The sequence below is a fragment of the Argiope bruennichi genome, chromosome X1, assembly GCF_947563725.1.
Source record: "Argiope bruennichi chromosome X1, qqArgBrue1.1, whole genome shotgun sequence".
NCBI classification, from domain to species: domain Eukaryota; kingdom Metazoa; phylum Arthropoda; class Arachnida; order Araneae; family Araneidae; genus Argiope; species Argiope bruennichi.
This window is the reverse complement of record NC_079162.1, coordinates 30,567,785-30,589,787: the sequence shown is the minus strand read 5'-3', so window position 1 is coordinate 30,589,787 and position 22,003 is coordinate 30,567,785. Positions and strand designations below refer to the sequence as shown.

General features: G+C 27.9%; 1 protein-coding gene across 3 annotated transcripts in view; it reads left to right on the top strand.

Moving 5' to 3' along the window:
* The window catches only part of LOC129959505 (muscarinic acetylcholine receptor DM1-like), a 282,793-nt gene that overhangs the window by 164,277 nt on the left and 96,513 nt on the right, over window positions 1-22,003 (top strand). For 2 of the 3 annotated variants that reach the window (XM_056072368.1, XM_056072366.1), the window contains one exon: window positions 1,627-1,751. The exons of the other annotated variant lie outside the window; for it this stretch is intronic. The gene's annotated coding sequence lies outside the window, so the exon portion shown is untranslated. The remainder of the gene's footprint in view (window positions 1-1,626; window positions 1,752-22,003) is intronic. 3 annotated transcript variants of the gene reach the window in all.

Below are 22,003 nucleotides of genomic sequence, written 5' to 3'. Positions count from 1 at the left end.
GCATGCTAGCCTTAAATGATCTGGAACAAGAGTCCTCGGGGACATGTTCAGAACACTCTATTAAGAATCTTCTAAGACCGTTAAGTCTTAAGAGAGTTAAACGAGTAAAATAGGATAAGTAAAGGGATGGAAAATAGTTTAATCAGGAATCACCGTAAACATTTCAGGCAAAGACTGATGCTGTTTTAAGGACATGGAAATTAACGCTAATAGTCCGTTTATTGATGAATTAAGTGAATACATTAGATAGCGGATAATTACTTATGGAATTAAATAGGCTCATTTTATACTTATTTACCTCTTACAGAATACTAGATATCTTTGGTTCTAATAAAATTAATGGTTGCTTCTAATGGTAGTCGGTTATATGTAAAAGAATTCTTAATTTTGGATTCTTATGCATTTTTGATATACTCACCGGTAGACTAGTGAACTAATGAATGGGAGGTATAAGGGATGTGAATTGGAGGAAGATGGTATTGGAGTCTTTTTATACTGGAAAAACGAAACCAGAAACTTTCAAATTTGGTAGATTGAATGTAGCGTTTGGAGAATTGTAACTCATTGCAGCTGAACTGTTTGTTGGTGGCAGGTTTCATTCTTTGGTTTTGTTTCTAAACGAAATCCAGATGTGCCCTAATATTCCCTGAAAAGTTTTCTGCGAATGACTCCCAAACATAGAGTCCTAGCTACCTAGAACACTATCTAATTACTCAGGATGACTCGGACCAATATAAAATGCCACACTTCTTCTTTATCATGATTTCGAATTTCAGTTAGCTAAATAGATTTATTACACAAAGTGGAAATACAAGCACCACAATTCCTTAGATTCTCTTCCCAACATTTAAAAGGCCACGGCGGCCTGTTGGTACAGTGTCAGCTTCAAAATCAAAAGTCAGCTTCAAAATGCAAGTAGGAGACCAGATTCCATTCTAGAATCCATTGCCTTTCTTTGCCTTTTAAGTTGTAAAAATATACTCTAGTAGATTGACTCCAATCCTCTGGAGTGCACAACTTTTTGTCATTCAAATTGTTTCTGCCTTTTAATAGGTAAGTACGTAATTTTACAATTCAAATGAATCTGGACATTTATAGAAGGAATATTGTTTCCCCGTAAGTGAATACCTTTCTTTATTTCTTAATTAGCATTTAAATATTTAAACACACAAAATCCTGAATTTTGTCCTTCAACAGATGCATTTTAATTGCAGCTATGAAAAATTTCTATTGCATTTTATCAAATGTAAGTGTTAATTTTTGTACTTTATTAGTGCAAAGAAATAAAAATTTCGATTGTTGATTCAAGGTAAAGTAAAAGAACACTGTAAAATTTGTGTGTGTGTGTGCGTGCATACATGCGTGTGTTTTAGAATGAAGGAGGTCCAAAACGTTGAGAATCCTTAAAATACCCCAAGCTTTCGTATTAGCAATCTAATGGATTCAGGAAACTTTTGAATGAAAATACGTTTGTTTTCGAAATTACCCTAATTTACATTAGAAAATAGCGAAAATAGATAAAGGCATTCAAATAACCATAAAGGTATGATTTTGTTCATTCATATACTAAATAATAGATAAATATTTATAAAATAAGGAATGCAAACCTCGATTTCAAAATTGCAGATTACCATAGACACCTATTTTTAACTTATGGCTTTCGATTTCATCGGAGAAATGAGACACGCAGTGATAAGAAGAAGATGGAATATTCTAAAGATGAAAGTTTGACTCCGACTGAAAATTTAAGGGTAAATTTAAATGCAATTCCTTCTATTTTATAGAAAGCTTTATAATTAGATTTGAGTTCCTTCCTTTCATGCCTTAGCAGCAAGCTTTAGAATTCATATCATCTCTCTATTTAGTTCAGTGCATGCATTTCATCTCATAAATCATAACTTGATATACTTTTACTGAAAATAAACTTGTGTATTTAACCCTTTTACAACGCAGTTGTTTATTGTTGAACTTATATTATTGTCCTTATCTTTTTACCCTACTGTATGAAATTATAAGATGGCTGTATAGTAAGAGGGTTGACAGAAAATGTATGAAGACGTAGAAATAGATATTTTATAAATTAATTAGCCCAAAGTCAGACTTTACAGATACGCATAAAAATTGAGGAAACTAAGCAAAATGAAATGCCAAAACTATCAAGAAATTATAATTATAGATTGAAATAATAAATTTCTTTATATTCTGTTAAAGAGATGTTATATCATGAAAGAAAACCATAGAATTGAAAAATACCTATATATTTTTTCTTTAGGAGTAGTTAAAAGGTAATTTAAAATTATGACTTGCGCATTTCTCCATATAGAAGAGAAAAACCGATGTGACTTGATAGTAGATTTCAGGCTTAAAAGTCAGTGTACCGCAAACAAGGGCTTCATTCAAGAGGGCCTGGCCTTGGCGTATTCCAAACCTCTCATTGTGGGTCAAACATTAAGGCGTTGGGGTGGTGCGGAAGTTTGAAGGGCGAAGCGAAGTGCCCTTTTCATCATCTCAATATATTTCAAGAATTCGCGATGCGCTGAAAACTAATTCTTGAAAAATTTGAAATTTGTTCTTAATCTGACCCAATAAATCTGTCATGGACCAAGATACTTCTACCACAATAGCGAAAAACTTCCCGAAAATCCTGTGAAACACTTCAAACTTGAACGAAATAACTTGGATAGGCAATCATGTTATAAGAATATCTTTATAGTATTATTGTTACCAATATAAAGATAATGTAACTAAGTCTTAAAAAAGGGGGAGATGGATTTTTGTATTTTATTCTTTCTATATTAAAAAGCCATCACTAAGACAGAAAAAATTAGGCATTAATTTTTCATGTATTGGATACGCGATGTTTTGTATAAGTAAATTTTTCATGTATTGGATACGCGATGTATTGTATACGTGAATATATATTGTATGCGTGAATTTTTTTGTTACAGAGATAACATTTTAAAGCAACAATAATATATTAATTCAGTTTTTCTTTTCCTTTAATTTTGTAACTTTTAACTATTTACCAAGGATATATAAAAATTTCCTCCTCCTTACAATAATGATTGAATGCATTTTCTAGAAAATTAAACGAAGTTTATGAGCACATTCTATCATACATATTTTTCGAATGAGAACTAATGAATAGGATTAATGGGGACTTCTGCTGAGTTGAAGTTAGACAGCAGGATTAGGGAATTTTTAGGAGAAGATGTTAGAGCGTCTAAGTAGAATGGACGGATGGGTTAATGAAATTAAATCAATAAATCCTTTAATATAATGAGGGGGTGACTGACAGAATTAGCGTCGCTTTGTGAATTGAATAATGACGTAACTTTGTAGAATCATGAGCGTTCACTCCACTGAGAGACTTTCGTTTTAATCAAACGAAAAGCTTGACAATATTTTTAAGATTGATTTTTAACAAACTTTACTGCTCTGATATTAATTTGGTGATTGAAGGCCAGCTAACACTTCATTTAGAATAATTGAAGTTGCATTATATTGCTTTTAGGATTACGGAGTTAATAACACAGTAACGGCAGCAAGATTTGAAAACAAAAATAGCCGACTGGTGGAATTGCCTGCTATTTACAGAGATAGCAATTAATTAAAGGAAGGTATTACAAATCAGGCAGTAAAAATTAAAATTAAGGTGAAACGTACATAGTGTACCAGTTAAATGATTTGGGATATGGCGCTAATTTGTTTAAATATAGCTGATGTATTTGAACAGAATTTAATTTTAAGCACCAATAAGTGGTATTCAGAGTAATACAATTCCACAACTACAAAAATATATTTCGGGTTTCTAAATTAAAACATGATAGCAGATTTTTTCTGTGTAATAGATTACATTCTATTTTTTTGCTTTGTGTAAAATAGTTATAGATACATAAAGAGAAATTTTGTCTTTCGTGTTCAATTTTTATAATCCGTTTGAAAAAGAATGATGTTGAAAAATATAAATCCGACTTACGACCATTTCGATTTATGATCTGTCAGCCCAACTGGGTATTCAGTCGAAAAGGACTTAAAGTGAAAATTGTTTCATTTCATGGAGATCTTTTTAGTCCTCAGACACATGTGGTGGAGATTTAGTCACTATGTGCTATCTACCTGAGTTGGCATTAACCATAGTCTCAGAGAAGAGTCATGCCATTTTCTAGAATAATAGTTTGTTGAATAGAAAATTCTGTGATAAAGATAATTTAAAATCGGCTAGCTTCAGAGAATGTGATATTCTGCAGAAACTCGGATTTTTCCAAGGAAAACAACCCATAATTATTTATTCCGAGAATATTTTTTTATTTGATGAAATGGTTAATCTTTCGTCAGGGAATCGGTTTTGTTTTTGCTGTCCTAAATTTTAGCTACAGCCGATATCAATATATAGAAATGAAATAATTTTTAATAATAACGGCACTCACAAACAAAAATTGTGAATTATTCAGCTTATTATTCTCAATTCAATTTGCTATATAATCTGTGTAATTTTGTAAATTTAATGAATAAAAGGCCTAATGGTTTTATGTATATTAATTAACTAAAATGTTTCCACGAGCAGATATTAGTAAATAAAAATTAAATGTTTGTATTTTCATATCAAATATCTAGGATCACGACTTAATGCATTAAATACCTTTCAGAATATTGAATAAATGTTTGACTACAAAGGAAACAAACTTTCCCTGGCAATCAAAAGCCATGTTACAAATATCTTAAATAGCGTATAGAAGATGATATTTTTTTTAATCGATACTAAGCAGCTGTTCTTGAAGAGATATTAATTATAGGCAAAAAATTGACAATTCATTAAAGTCACGGATTTTTTTTCTGACGGTCTTTAGATATTATTGGCATATTTATCTTCGCCTTTTTGAACTAACACTAAGATTAAAAAAACTCTTCTGGATGTTAAAAACTGCAATACAAAGATAAAAATGATATTGCTAAATACCGAATTTTATTGAATTCGCATTATTTCATTTGATAAGTTAATTCACACAAGTTTATTAAATATATTTTAGAATAAGTACCATTTATTTCATTCATTTCAATTTCATATGCAACATTCGTAATTTTATAAATAATGAAGTGAATGGAACCCATTTACCATTTTATGAATTTGAATTAATTCAAATATTTCACAATGCAAACATTAGTTACTAACATTAAGTCTTAGAGCTGACATATTAAACATCCTGGATCATGGCTAGACACGTTAAATATCTTTCCGGAATATTAAATGAATGCTTGATTTCAAAAGAGTTAAATCAAAGGCTATGTTATAGTATTTTAATGAGCGTATAGGTGAAGAAAAAAATGTTTCAGTAGATACCAGCAGCTGTTCTTGAAGAGATATTAATTATAGGGAAAGGATTTAACATTCATTAAAGTACCGGGATTTATTTCTAAGTGATTTTAAATATTATGAACATATTTATCTTGATGGCTTTGATCAAAAATTGCTTTTAAACATAATTTTTAATGTTAAAAACTGCAATATGATGTTAAGAAAGAGTTTATTCGGTAGTTTCGAATTCATTTTGTATAGAATCCATGTTGTTTTTTTATTGAGTTAGTGCACGCATGTTCATTAGATATTTTTTTTAAATATTAGCTTCTAGAATGTATATATTTTATATATTGCATTCAACTTTTTCCCTCTCTTTGTGAACTCAATATCTAATTTAAAATTAAATACTTTTGCAAAATGTGATGTAAATATTCAAATCTTGACAAAATTGAAAAGTTTTTTTTTTTTTTTGCTTTTATTGGGCTTTTCAGCATATTTAAATATTAGAAATTGAGACTTTGTCCAAAGGAATAGAAAAAGTACGTTTTCAATTTTGAAGCTGAAACATAATTTCTATTTCTATTTTATAATAAATACGAAATTATGTTTAATATAAGCCTAAATGTTAAAATGAATTCGTTTTCGTGAATAACGTTTGTAACATTTAAAATATATTGAGAGATTTTAGTAAAAATTAAATATTATGAGATCTCAGAAAAATAATATAGTTCTGAATTTTAATGATAACTCTAATATTGCCACACAAAGTAAATAAAAATTAACTTATTCTGCCAAATACCTTTTTATATGGCATTTTGATTTTTACTTCATATTAGCTTTTAGATGGGCTGTAATCCTTAACGTGTATATCTTCAATGAATGTAAAGTTATATCTGATTTTCTTCTGTTGTATTATAAAAATAAGATATTTATGTTAAAATTAATTATAATAAGGCTCTTAAAAGCACTTTTAACAACATTTGATGGTTTTTATTCAATTTAAATAAATCTCATCGATCATTAAATAATGACTGGTATAAATCTTTTGTCATGCAAAAACAAAATATTTATATCAAAAATACCTTATAAATAAATCTGATTTTCTACTATTCATGCGTTTAGAAAAATCGACAACTAAAAGAAATAAGCACTACATCGTTATAATAACTCGAATATAAAAAACAACGAAAAATTTTTAATAAAAAGTATGCATGTGCGTAATAATCTATAAATAATATATTGAGTCATAAACTTTATTATTAGATGAATAAATATTATTATTTAACAAATGCAACGATGTTTTGAAAAGTTTGAAAATTATATATTCGAAATTTTTCAAGCTGTCATGTGATCTTCACTTCAATTTCATGAAAGAAAAGAAAAACTTTCATATTGAAGTGTTTTTAAAATAGTTGTTAATTTTTAGGAAACATATTAAATTTATCTTTCTGAACAAAACTAATTAATGTTCTGCCTCTTCTTTATTTAATAGCAATTCTGTAGACTTTATATCGCTATCTTTAAAAAAAAATTACATTCAGGTTTAGAATACAACCAAGTAATTACTTTTTTTAAGCAAATTTAATTTTTGTTTACTGATAAAAGCATTTAAAAAGGTTTTTGAAACAAAAATAACATTATGAGTTGTTGCCAAATTCTTTCGTTATCTCACTAATTCCTGCAACGTAATTGTAAAAAGCATTTTCAAGCAACCTATATATATATAAGTAATTTAATTATACTTCTTTGTAAAACCATAATTATAATTGTTTCAGCAACAAATTTAAAAACTAGTTTCAGAAAGCTGTTAAAACCCCTTTCCGGTTATAAAACGAAAATCAAATAAGCCCAAACTTAAATAAAACACACTTTAAGTATACCACTTTCAGCGCCCATTGCATAATTAGCAGCTAATGATTCTTAAAAAATATCTCCTAATCACCTGCAATAAACAAATAAAAGCCAAAGAACATACTTTAAAAGCAACATTTAACACTCATTTCCAATTGTACTTGTAAAGATATGAAATTTTAAAAGTAAAATCCTATTTCCCATTTGCAATAAGGAAGTTAAAACTGAAATGTTATCCATATCTGACTAAATTTCAACCTCTATTGAATTTCAAGACAATATAAAAAAGTTTGATCAGTGTTAGATTTAAAAACGTATTTTAAAAAATGTGCAACTATTCAGTTTCTAAAAGCATTTTAACAGGCAGGACGTTTTTATTGCTCTTAAAAGAAGAAGCAGGTGCGGGAAAATATTTTGAAGGATCCTTAAATGGGTTTGAAAAAGAAAAACCCGCTTCCACTTACGAGAGAAACTGTTTTTGCGTTTACCTCCAATTGCTTCTCCCTGGAGAACTAGAGTTTCTATTTTTCTTAATCCCAATTCTTAGAAGTGAAGCAAAATATGGTTAAAGTTTTCGGAGTTGAACAAAATATATCAGCCTAAACTTATTGACTCAAAACCATCAACTTTACTTTATTTGACCATTAGACGATTTGGAGGTATTAAGGAGTATTTTTTTATATCTCTATGTCAGCAATTTATTTCATTTTAGTATAAAACGGAAATAGAAATTATGTTCTTGTTGTTTTTACAGTATTAATTCAGTTAAAGGGTTTTATCCAAAACTTGGATAAAAATGGTTTTCTCTTTGATAAACTTCTGAAAAACACTTTATCGTTAATTATAAGCACATGTAACCCCCCCAAAAAAGAGGAAAATACCAGTAGATACAAAAATGAATTAAATTCTTGTATGTGAGTAAGAAGGTAACACTAGTTTTACAAAATTGTTGAATAAAAAGTTGTTTATCGTGAATAATATGAAATAATATATCGTGAATAATATCGTGAATAAAAATGGTTTTCTCTTTGATAAACTTCTGAAAAACGCTTTATAGTTTGCTATAAGCACATGTAACCCCCCCCCCCAAAAAAAAGCGGAAAATACCAGTAGATACAAAAATGAATTAAATTCTTGTATGTGAGTAAGAAGGTAACACGAGTTTTACAAAATTGTTGAATAAAAAGTTGTTTATAGTGAATAATATACAGTATAAAAATTAAAATCATTTGAGCAATTGTAGAAAAATCAAATGAAAACGAAATTTATAAAAGCGTAAGCCTAAAGTGATAGAAACCACATCGAAATGTAAAACGTATATACAGATGAAACTTGTAAAGAAAACAAAAAAATGTATTAAAAAATGAAAATGTGTAATTGAAATTCAATAATTTAATTAAGATGAATTTGCTGGCAAAGCAATTTTATGATCATTTTTCATCTTTATAATAATAGTGATAAATTTGCTCCTTTTGTGAAAATTATATAAAATTGGTCAAAATTAGGAAATTGTCTAATATCCTCCAATTTTTTGATACTTTATTACGCTTATTAAAATTGGACAAATTCGCTCATTTTGTAAAATCTATCAAATATTGATTGGCTTTATAATAATTTAAAATGCATTGCGATAATGGTCTGCTTTATATTTCAAAAGTCACTTAATATTGATGAAGACTGGAATTTAATTTTGGGATAATTAAAATGTTTGCTATATTGTTAATGAGGTGTTTATCTTATTGAAACATTAACATTAAAAATTAATCCGTTCTTAATAACAGTAAAAATAAAGAAAATTAATTATAAAACAGTTAAGTACATTAAAATTGTACGTGCCACGAAAAAAAAACAATACATTCTTCATAAGCAAATCCTTTCTACAATCATGTTTAATTTAGTTAATAATAAGAATTTCTTCAAAACATGAAAACTTGATTATTCTCTTTGAAAGACTTGATCTTTGAAAACTGTGGATCAGAAATAGTAGGAAATTGTTGTTGCGATAAAAGGCTAGGAAATAGCTCCTTCGCATTCCATCTTGCAGTAAATCTTTGTGTAGCTATCAAGCTGAAATTGTAACGTTTCACTGGACACCCGATATATTAAAGAAGAGTTTATTGAGATATGGGGACGTATTTTTTACACTTCTATATTCTGGTGTGAGGCGTAGAAACCTCTTTCCTATGGTGGATCGTCTTTCGAAAAGATTTTCAGGAAGAATTCTGGATATTGATACTTTTAAGAAGGAAGTTGTTCAAAATATTTTTATGGTGTATGCATAGTTTTGTAAAAGACTTTAGTCCTTAATTTGACTCTTTGATTTAAAAATTTAACTGTCAATAGTTTACTAAAGAATAAAAATTCAAAGTAAGGCAGAAATAGCTGATTTGGTTGCATTATCAATATAACTTTGGATATGGAATATTTATATTCAATCAAAAAGATATTTCAAAACAGGTTTCGAATTCAAACAGAATCATAAACTCGAGAAAAATACCCATCAATCTAGTTTACATACCAAAATGTAATTTATTCCTTTTAATTTTATTTAATACAACAAATAATTCAAATTTAAATACTTAATAAATACAACAAATATTTCAAATTTAAATCTATAATAAACACAACAAAAATTAATATTAATATTTAATAAATACAGCAAAATTAATCGTAATTTTTTATTAAACAATGAATGATCGGTTCATTAGTACATTCATGATTAATTTCATTTAGTTAATTGAGTATGGACCAATAGTTAAATTAAGTGAACCTATTAGAAATTCACTCCCCCCTTTAACTAATTGATTTTTATATTCCACGCAGAACAGTAACTGAAAACACAAAAGTTTAAAAGACAACATGTAATTTTGCTCAACTCAAAGGATTTTATAAAAACCCTGAATACACATTTTGTTTCAGGAAAATTTTCTTGAACTTATGGCTCAATATTCTAAACAATAAAATAATACAATGAGCTTTTTTAAATTAAAAGCAAAAAGACTGTTTGAATAGCAAAACATATTCAAATTATAGAATAAATCAATTATGAGACAATTTATGAGGCGAAGTTTTTCTAAAAGATCTAATTTCATAAGAATAGCTTAGAAAACCAAATATCAAAAGAATAAAATTGTTTTAAAAATTTACTTTAAGGACCCTCTTCACACTTTCAAACTCATTGACAAGAAAACACGTCAAAACAGGTTTCTAACTTCACTTTTGTGGTTTTCATATATCTCATCCTTTTTCCAACGTCAAACTTATGAAAGCTGTTTTCTTATCATTCATCTTCATCAAAGATTCACGAACGTTTCAAACTTCTGACAAAACGGGGCTTGGTTTTTATTAGTTTTGCGTCACATCACACAGCTTGAAATACTTTTCGCAGCAAAATTTAAATTCCGATGTACTGCGCTGGAAAAACAACAAAGGAAGGCTCGCTGGCTCCAATATACGCACCGTTTTCTTTCCCTAAAAAGATTTTTGTACTGTTGTTTCCTCTCTAAGTGCCGAAACCGAATCAACGTCGCATTTCCTAGGATCAATTTCATTGGTAATGTAGAAACCTTGTCGATTCTTGCAGAAAGAAAACTTTTGGATGCGAAGAAAGGGGATTGAGAAATAAAACAAAAAAATCCTCAAAGTGCGATCGACCAGCAAGTGGAAGCTAGTTTCTGAATTTTACTGAAACACGCGTCTATGCCCTATTTCCAGACTTCCTTCTTCCACATACGCTCAGTGATAAAACGGGGGCATTTCCATTGGAAATCAATAGCATTAGAACTTAACTGTGCCACGGTGGAAGTGAATACAAATAAATGTCTCAGACAAATCTAAAAGAAATTACTCATTTATCTTCCTGCAGACTGTAGTGAACTTTTAAAAGGTAACTTCGGCACATTTTGTGTGAATTTATGAGCCATTACTTAAAGTTTTGCCATCCTGCTGCACTTATCGAAAATTCAAACTTTCCCGCTAAACGACTGATTAAATGTTTCCCCTAGATAGGACCCTAACTGATAAGGCCTCACAGGAACAGTTATATCAAGTTTTTATGCATTTAAGAGTCACTTATGAAATTCTATGCAGTAAAAAAAAAGTTTAAACTTTTTAGTATCTACTTCACTGAAGTATCTAAACGTTTGCGGAAAATATATCATCTCAACTCATGTATATATATATATATATATATATATATATGCAAATATGTAATCCTTGGTATATATTTCTACACCTTTTACTGATATATTCTTGCAAATATGTTATGCATTTTATTTAACTTTATTCATGTTTAAAAAATTGGAATTTTTTAATCGATTTTTTTATTTAACACCTGATTTATAAGAATTTCAAAACATTTCACAATTGTGTATTCATGATGATCGTACAATATTCGTACATACTCAAAACTTAATTATTCATCAATAGGTTCATTTTGATTTAATTCGTTATGAGATTTAACTCGTTATGAGAAAGGCTTCTAGTGAATTTAAGAAAAAAAACTGATTGATTAAGAGACTTCCTTTATTTGAAATAATGAATTATATCTAAGATTACAGAAATATATCTAAGAATAAAAAGTAGAAATAATAGAAATAGAAATGTTTATAAAACGCTAAAAATTGGGAAATAATTTTTATCAGATATCCAGAGGTCAAGGCAAAAGCTTGTAATTATTCATTAAAAATTAAAAATATATTATAATATGAAGAAAATTCCGATTTTACCATTCTAATAAACCATTCAAATGTTTTATCAAGGTAAAGCTTCAACTCATAAGATTTCACAGGACATTTTATAACTAGATTTTTTCGAGCAAATATATATTCGCCATAATAGATTTTTAAATGTTTTAATATGTTACGTCAGTGGACTTTATTCTAATCCTTCCCAAAAATTTATTAAATGAAAAAATGCTCTGATTTCCAACATCCCAATGTTTCTATTTTTGAACAAAAAGTTTTTAAACAAGTAACAAGCAAGAGGTCTGTCTACAAGTAAGAGAAATTCCAAAATCATCTTTGCCCCTTGAAGGATAGCATTTTCGCAGCTATAATGATACGAATACAAAGCACATTTTACAGTTAAAGATATTAAAAGTAGCTATAGTGTACTTTTCTTAAAGTTAATTTTTCGATTAGGTATGCTATATATTAAAAGAAGATGTTGTACAATTGATGGTAATACTATAACAAGTTTAAAATCATCGCGCATTTAGGGTTCTTTTTTTAATTTGTGACAATGCGATACATAATATTAAAAAAACAACACGCGCTTTATAATAAATATAACATCAAAACGAAGAAAAAATATTTAAAAAGTCTTTAAATATCTTATATAAAAAATAGACTAGCATAAATGAACAATAATAATTAAAAATTCCATACTTGAAGAAAACTAGCTATACGCTTGTGCACAATTCGTCTAAATATGTTATAGAATACATCATACGTGTTCCTTGTCATTAATATCGTATGTTCTGCTTTAAGGCTGTGTTTATGTCTTTCGTAAAGATCGTTGAAAAATCCATTGTGCTTCAACTATTGCCTATTTTTATACAAAAGAAAAGGATTAATATGTTGTTTTCTGTTTCCATTTAGCAACTATTAGTTTTTAAGTGAACGGAGAACAAAAATTAGATATGAAATTTTTAAGCTTACTATTTACTGTTTTATGCATAAAGGGTTTCCAAACACAATGGTGTACATATATTTTAATTAACTTACAAAAAAAAGAAATTTAGTAAATATTTTAAATGAAGTAAATTAAAAGCATTATGAAAGCAAAAAACAATTAAATCTGAATGAGCTTTAATAATTATTGCAAGTTTACAATAATCTACTAATTCTAATGTAAATGGAAAACAATTTTAATTAAATTAGAAGAGTTTGAGAACGAACGTCTTAACTGCATTGTTTTCTCTGCTCTTTAATTATATATTAGAGAAACCCTTAGTTTCGTTACTAGTGAGTCCTGTAAGTGATATAAATTCAGTACATTATAAAATCGAAAACAATACAATAAAACATAATCACAAGGGTACAATATTCTAGGGATTCTAATGTAAAAAAAATATTAAATAAAATACAAATTTAATAATTCTCCCTTTTTGTTTTGTTTTCTTTGCCTGGGTATTAATGCCCATCTGGTTCGACTAAGAATCTTGATTATTTGAGAATTCAATCTTAACTGTGTGAGCTCTTTGCGAATTTTCTGCAATTTTGTATCGAATCAAAGCAACTTAAAATAATTTAATCTTAGCTTATGGGTTTGGAAAGCAGTAATTTGATTCAAATATGACGCACGGGTTCGAGGGTTAAAGGATGAAGAAAAAAAATTTAATCTTAATTTTAATTTTAATTTCATACCTGGAATTAAATTGCCACAGAAAGAATAAAGTAAAAAATTATTCTAGATTTCAATTTGGTGATTTACATTGTACACTTTAATGCTATTATAATCTAGATTATTGACAAAAACATTGATCTTCGTTTTCAACTTTTCCATCCAAACACATCTCGCCTTTCAAAATCTTCCGAACTTTAGTTTTATTCTTTTATTTATTTTTTCATGTAATCATTTATTTATTTTCATTTTTAGGATCACAATAAATAAAGATTGAATAATTTTCACTTTGATAATCAACTTTGCAAATTTTTTTAATACAAAAAAGAATGAAAATATTTTTGAAAATTCAATAGAAAATAATAGTTAAGAAAAGTTGTTTAAAAAAAATAAGGCATTGTTACAAACCTCTTCAGTTATTTTTTTTTATTTTTTTTTTTTTTTCATTTTAGTGGAAATGAGTGGACAATGAAGTGAAAAATACGAATTTAACTTGCTTCATTTAGCTTACCTCGCAAGAAAAATTCTTATTTGGACATAAATGTGTATTTATAGAACATAACGGCTTTTATTTTTAAATTCCAGAAAATTTCTTTCTTTAAAGCACTTTTTTACTCTCCGATGTGTAAAAAAGTGATGTATAAAACGAACTTTTTTTCAACAATCCTCCATTATTTCCAAATAAACGCTTCTTCGTTTTTAATGATAGAACTGAAGTACCAGGGAAAATTGTTCTTTATCTCACGAAAGAAATATTTTTAACTTTATTATATTTTTCCACCTTGTTAGCAATAGAATGGCGTTTGGATAATTCTATTGTAGAAGTCAAAATGTGTGTGTGCATTGTTATTTTGCTATACAACTCACGTCGAGTTTTAAAGGATAACATGGCAGTTTTTAAGAATAAAAGTTTAAATGTATTCCCCACGGAGAATTTATTACATCCAAGAGAGGATTCTAAAAACACTTAAAGACTCAAATACAGTAAAAATATGCACAAGCAAAACTTAACCAGGAACCAGCATTATTAAATGGAAGAGAACTATGTGGCTTTATTTTATTTCCTTTTTCCCCCCAAGTCTGTTCGCATTTAAAAGTCATGGCTTTAAAATTCAAGCAATGGAAAATTTTTGTTTAAAGCTCTGATGAAATCTTCTTGGTCGATTCAACTTTTGTTATTATTTTTTATATAAATCCACGTTTGAGAACTGCATCTGATTCAAATGTGGTGAAGTTTGGGAAAATTGGTGAGAAAGAAAGATTTTTTTCGAATAAAAGAAGGAAGGGATTTTGATTTCTAGTCTCTACAAAAATATATTTATTGTTTCAAAAATGTGTTTTTTACGGGTTTTTTTTTTATTTCAGAATAAAATCTGTATCCAAGCATATTCTCAGTTAGTGAAACAAAAGGCGCTAAACAAAGTGCTCGCCGTTAAAAATTTAGTTCTCAAACACATTTGCAACAGTTTTTTTAGATTAAAAAATATTTTGAAATTTTTCTTTATTAACATTCATCAGTCTGGAGGATTATAATTAAAATATTATATGAAAAATTTTCTCACTTTAATTGACGCATTTAATATTTATTTTCCCACTTTTCCATGTTATATTGCCATTGTGTTACTGCTAGCGACATATTAACTTATTCAGAAGGAAATATTTTTGAGAATTTGTCTGTGAAAATCTTTTATCCAGAAATTTAAACTAAAAAAGTTACATGTATTAAATGAAAAATATTTTGATTTATCATGCTTTTAATGCACGTATCATATGATATTTCAATTTCTGTACAAAATTTGTGCCAGAAATTTTTGAACTCTCTGTTAATGTCATCAGATAGCATTAAAACTATTGATATCTTATTTTTATACGTATTTACTTAAATTGATTTGTTTCATTTTTGTAATATTAGAATTCTAAAAATGATTTTACAACGACTTTTTAATATCTATGAATTCTAAAATTTTATACCCTAATATACTAACATGGTAACCTGCACTATTTTATTGTTTTTGAAACTTAATCATCAGCTATTTGATTATTTAATTTAAATTGTGATTATGTCCTAGGTGTGGCACTTGGTTCTGAATTGAAGGAAAATATTTTATTATACGATTTCATAGTATTTATAATGATAAATTATTAATTATAGACTAAAAAGTCGAAATTATTTATTATAAAAAATTACTATATTTCATCATAATAATAAAAGTTTGTTTCAAAAATTACTTTTACTTAATTTACTAATAATTTTGTTTTTGCATGAAAAATTAGAAAGCTAAGTTATTAATTCAAGATAATTGAGAAAATTATTTCGGACGTGAAATTTGTTGAATGCACTGCGGTAATTCAATACTGAAATCCAATCTGAAACTTACAGCAGAATAAAGATGTGATATCGCAGTATAGTTAAGGCAACATACAGCTAAATATCAGATGCTATTTGCAGTTACAAACATAAACTGACTGGAACATCATGTAACTCCTTTTATTTTAAAGAAAAGTCAAATGCCATTTTTGAACCAATTCAAATACCTCCTAGTTTGCAGCATTCTAATCAGGAAAACTATTTTGCATAAAAGTGTAATAATAATAATTTATTGTATTCCCAGTGAATAGTTATTTTATGTTATCCGTCACGCCATGAATTATCCCCAGATTTCCATTCGTTTGAATTTCTACCTTATTCTCTGTTCCTTCTGTCTTTAACCGCAATTAATTAATATTGATCAGGATACATTAAAAGGATTAATATATGTGTTAGTTTACTTGGTCCCTGATGCATAGAGGCAAATTCACCGGAAAAATAAACCAAAAGATTCAAACATGCGACGGAATCTCGTTTAATTTTTATGTCTCGAAACTTCCGAGCAACGTGAATAAAAGGCTCCTATTTATGATTCCAGTCTCTTGTTTAGTTTGCATTACAATGCACAAAAGCAAAGAAAATCTAGTTATTTATTTAGGTACCTGGAGCCGCAAATTTATGTGCACTTAGATGCGGTGAACAGTATACGGCGACTTAATCACCATGACAACCCTCATGTTGCCGGGGTGTTCTAATATTTATTCCGGATTAGATGACTTTAAAAGACACCGAGGAAAGTTCAAGCACTCTGCACGATAGTTAAATTCATGAAAACAGACTTTGGATTAGATCGCAGCGAAAACATGCTTTCGTTTTGTTAATGAAAAATTAATGAGGAAGTAAAAACAATTTTCAAAAGAAGCATTAAAGGCGCGTCAAATGCTTTTACAAAGCGCTTTGAGAAAAATGTTTTGAATACGAATCATGCTTTTTATTGGAGTATGCTTTGACTTAAAATAGAATACAGAAGCTTCATTACTTCGTTGAATTCAATATTTATTGATGCGCTACTCAAAGGAAATGCTTCTTGGAAGCATATCATTTCAAATTGATCTATACCTTTTTAAATTTCAAGATGTTTAACCTTTCGGTCATTTTCCGCGGTATTTTGCTTTTACATGACATTTTCAAGCTTTTAAAGGCAGAATTTGGTAATGGATTTCACATTTGCTTGTTGATACACTGAATTCTGAAATATAGTGTTGTGTTTTCTCGATGACGACATACCAAGACAAGATCATCGAAAGAACCTGGGCACCTTATATTATATTTTAGGAACTAAATGGCAAATTAAAATATGAATAACTCCCTTCCCATTAGTTCATGGAAATTAACTGGTTCTTTTCTATTTTGGTAATTAATTATTAGAAAGGTATCGAAAAGAATCTCTGTTGTAAACTGAATCCTCAGAAACCTTTAAAAACTTATTGTACCCAGCATTTTAAGACATAAATAAGGCGTTAGTTAATCATTTTTACTTGATGGGAATATTTCAACTCTCCAAGAAAAGTATCTAAATATTTTCTGTAAAATAATACAGTAGCATCTGTATTTATTATGCAATAGTTTTTACTAAAGTATTGAAAATTGAAATTCCATCCAGAAGATTTAAAAAGGTTATTACAATATTAGTGGCCATTAATGGGCGTTAAAATATAGATAATTTTATCTTTGCTCGAAAGGAATATTTGGTTTATGAATTAATTGTTAAAATAATTAATTAGATTCCAAAAATTAATATAAAATATTTATGAAAATATTTGTGACTCTATTTTTCGAAATATAATCAGGTTATCAATGATCTTTGAAATATCCGGTCTTTCAAAATTCTACGAATTATTTTACACGATTTATTTTAGTTCTGATCAAATAATAATCAAAATTCTCTTTCATTTTGGTCTTAAGCATTTCTGAGAACTTGTTTATCTTCTTACTTCGTGGAATTTTAGAGCTAAACGTTCAGATCTCGTCTTAAAAATTCTAAGATTAGTGCTTACAAAGATATGCATATTTCTAATCTTCAGAACAGAAAACTGAGTTTCTGGGTAAACAGAATTTTCAATACTACATTTGTACCTATTTTTCATTAAACTAATTCGGAAATTTTGGGCACTCATTAGTGAATTAAAGTTTGAAGGACGACCCTTTCCGCAATTTCATAGCAATTGTTAGGTCCACTTTAGTTTTGGTAATTAAAATATTGGAGAAACATGAAGCTCTGTAATCTTAATCGTAGAAAAGCTTGAAATTAATTACCGGATTCGGTCATTTAAAGAAGAACTCATAAGTGGTAATTAGAAGCGAAATGCAATTCTATTCTAAAAATGCATCGTGGAGAGGGAAGAATCTCAAGAACAATAGAATTCCAAAAAGATTTTAAAGCAATTCCTAGCTTTCAATTATTTGGACTTAGAATACTTTTTTCATTATTTTGCCCTGTTGTCCGAAGATATTTGATATAAAAAATTACAACATTTGTCAGATTTAAACTTCTTTCAAATTCAGCAAATTCTCAAATTACACATTGTTCATAATAGCATTACCGTCATTTCCAATTATAATTTTTTTTAATAATTTTAAGTATATTATTAGGTGTCATAAGCTTGCAGTTTTCAACAATTATATTAGAAAAATTCATATTAAATTAATCTTACTAAATATAGAGTTTTTTTTTTTTTTTTTTGTAATAGAGTCGTTTTGTTTACGTGTAAACAAAAAAATACTAACACTTACAACTTTTTTCGTTTACCATGATTATAGATTTCCTAAAAACGAAATAAAAACTAAGAAAATATAAATTATTTGCTTCTATGAGAAATTTTTATTGTTTTAAATTAAATTTTAAATGATTTAATATCCGTACTGTAAATAAAATAAATTAATTTAAAGAAAAAATTATCTATTGATTTAACAATCCGGAGTATATTTCTGTAATAATTTACGATGCATGTTTTGCATTCTCTATAAATGAGCATAAGCCATGGGATACTTTCAGAAAAAAATTCTACACACAGCTGTAATAGAGCTACTTAAAATTAAAATATTAATTAAGCAATAAAAAACTTCATAATGCAGAAATTTTCTTATAATCTTATCGAAAAATTCTTAGCTTTACGAAAGCCTATAGATTTAACATAACGATCACTGAGACTTGGTATGGGAGCATATGGATTAACTTAGAAACTTGCCTGCATTACATATTGCCTCATTAATAAAAAGACTCCCTTTATAATGTGACTCATGTTGTTAGCACACCCTTTAAGCTGATGGCTCAGTAACCTAGAAACCAACGCTGAAATCCTGGCTTTAATCCTTATTTGAGCAAAAGTATGGATTCGGATATCGTTAACGAGCTAGATGAAAAAATAATCTTCATTCAGATTATCATTTTATTTCTGCAACAATGTTTTCTTCAATATTGTTCTGAATAAGTGAATTGTCAGCCAAAAAGTAATACCATGCTTTTAATGCACACGGCTTTATAATTACGCTTGCTGAAAAACAACATTGAAAGAAAATTAATATTTTCAGTTTTTCATTATTGATAAATATGCATCTCATAAAAAAACTTTAAAGCATAAATATGTTTTAGATTACTGATAAATTCGAGCTCAGAGGAGAGAAACTCCATTTTAATGCTATTTAAAAATTGAATTGCTAATATAAAAACAAAGAAAATCAATCACGAGCATTTAATTACAAAAATAAGACAATTATTAATAAAACACAAAGGTATTATTTGCGTAAAATCTTTAAAGTCATCAAGATAATAAAGATATAATGATGTAGAAACCAATTTTAAATAATGTTTTAATCTCATTATTGGTTATTATGTCTCAAATTCACGGAATTTCTTGGGCTTTGATTCCATCCAAGACTGCTTTAGCGCCGATCATTAGCACTAATATGCCAGAATTATGCAGCTGAAGATAAATACCTTTCATTTTGACTATCTTTACTTGCTAGATAAATTCACAAGTATTCAATATTATTAGTCTGGATATCTTCAATATTATTCACCTGGAATGAGATTTTTTCCTAAGCTTGGGTATTTAGACTTATTATTTTGCTAGTAGATTCATCTTTCCCCAAAAAAAGTAGCAACAGGTAAAACAGGGTCGCTTATGAGGCATTGGTATGTCTCTAGATTCCATTTTCGAGAATTAAATCCAACAGGCCACACTGAATTTATTCCTTTTTTTAAAAACAAAAGTTTAAATGCGTCCATTTTGAAGCTTAGTTAATATTTACAATTGGTATATTCATAGAAGTAGCAAATATCTTAATGGAAAAGCTTGAACTTGAGGCAGCTCAATGTATTTAACGACCTTTATTAATAAAAGTTTTATGAAAAAACAAATTAAATTTATAAGGATAGCCTAAAATCTTTACACGAAATGAAACAATGTTCATTTTTGAATAAAAGCTCCATTTTTGTTTTAAAATATTTAGAAATTAATAAACTTTTTTGTTATAAATTCAATTTCTTATTAGAATTTTATCTTAATGAATTAAAATACAATTTCTATCACCAAATTTTAAATTTTTCAACATCTGGGAAGTCATTAGCTAGCCTTTAAATTTTTGAAAAACTGTAAACGTTATTTGTTTAAAAATCATATTTAAGTCAGCAATCTAATTTTAATAATCCTGTAAAAGAATTTCCTTTTATTTTAACTTCAATAAATTTAATTTTCGTATTTTATAACAAAAAAATTACTCTTTTTTCTTATATTGATGTCCCAGTAAAATGTATTTTTAATAAATAAACATATTAAAACAAAAAAATTACATAAATACAAGCATAGTTAATGAAATCTTTCATTATATGCCTCTTAAAATATTATATAAAATTCTCTTCCGCTTCATATTTTTAATAAAAATTCATTGTAAAAATTGCATGCTTAAGATTCTAATTAATAGGATATTTTAAAATTTCTTTCAGCTATATTAAAAATTGCTTTCTTTTGCTGCAAACAAATAATTAAACTTGGGATTATATTCCGTGTTTGCTTTTAACATTAACAGTTTTTCTTATACTACATACAAATTATGAATATTTGTATTGGATTACCTTTCATCGAATCGCTTCTATAACGACTTGCATCTAAAATGCTAGTATTTTTTTCGTTTCACATACAAATATAACTGAAATTACCTGTTAGTAAAATTTTATTTTTAATTCAGCAATTACCTACATAAGCCTTAACATATTTTCAGTCAACCCTATTAGCAATTAAACCACGCATAAACTGCATATCCTTAACTAATGTTCATCGCCATATTTTGAGAAGTTACAGCCGACCTTTTACAAGCAACTCGTTGGTTCTTAATCCTACGGTGCTTTATTTTCTTGATATGTAGGATAAGATAAAAGGGGGAGAGGTGGTCGTTGAGGTGGAGGCAAATGTAGCGTTAATAGCCAATTCCCCTCATCTCATTTATTTACTCAAGGGATGAGGAAAACGGCAATTATTTGCCTACTACGTTTTATTAGAATGTATATGCATGGCATATTTACACATTTTGCCCTTCCAAAGTGTTGAACATTTCAATTATCGCCACATTTCTGTTATAACGGCAAATGAATGAGTCCTTTTCGATTTCAATTTTTCAATTTATTTCCTTTATGTGAGATTTGGGTCATATTTCGAAATGGTTTATTATTTAGGCTCGTGAGTTGGTTGATTATGTTGAAGATTTTGTCTGTTGGGATTTAAACACATTTCTTCTTTCATCGGTAGGTTCATTACTAATATTTTTATAGAATGGATTTTGTATGATATTTTTTATTGAGGAATCGGTAGTGAAAATTTGCAAAAAAAAATAAATAAATTAAATTTGTGTAAGTTTGATATGTTTATTAGTTTATTTATTTTTTCTGTTGGAATTCAAACACATTTCTTTTTATATCGATAGGTCCACTACTATTTCTTATTTTGTCTGTTGGAATTCAAAAACATTTCAGTTTTTATGTTAGGTTCATTTCTGACAATTTTATAGAAAGGATATTTTATAATATGTTATACTCAGGAATTAGTAGTGAAAACATGGAAGATATAAAATGAATATAGAGTGAATTGAAATATGAGTAAGTAAAACTATATTATATTAAATAGCACTCATTTTCTTCCACACAT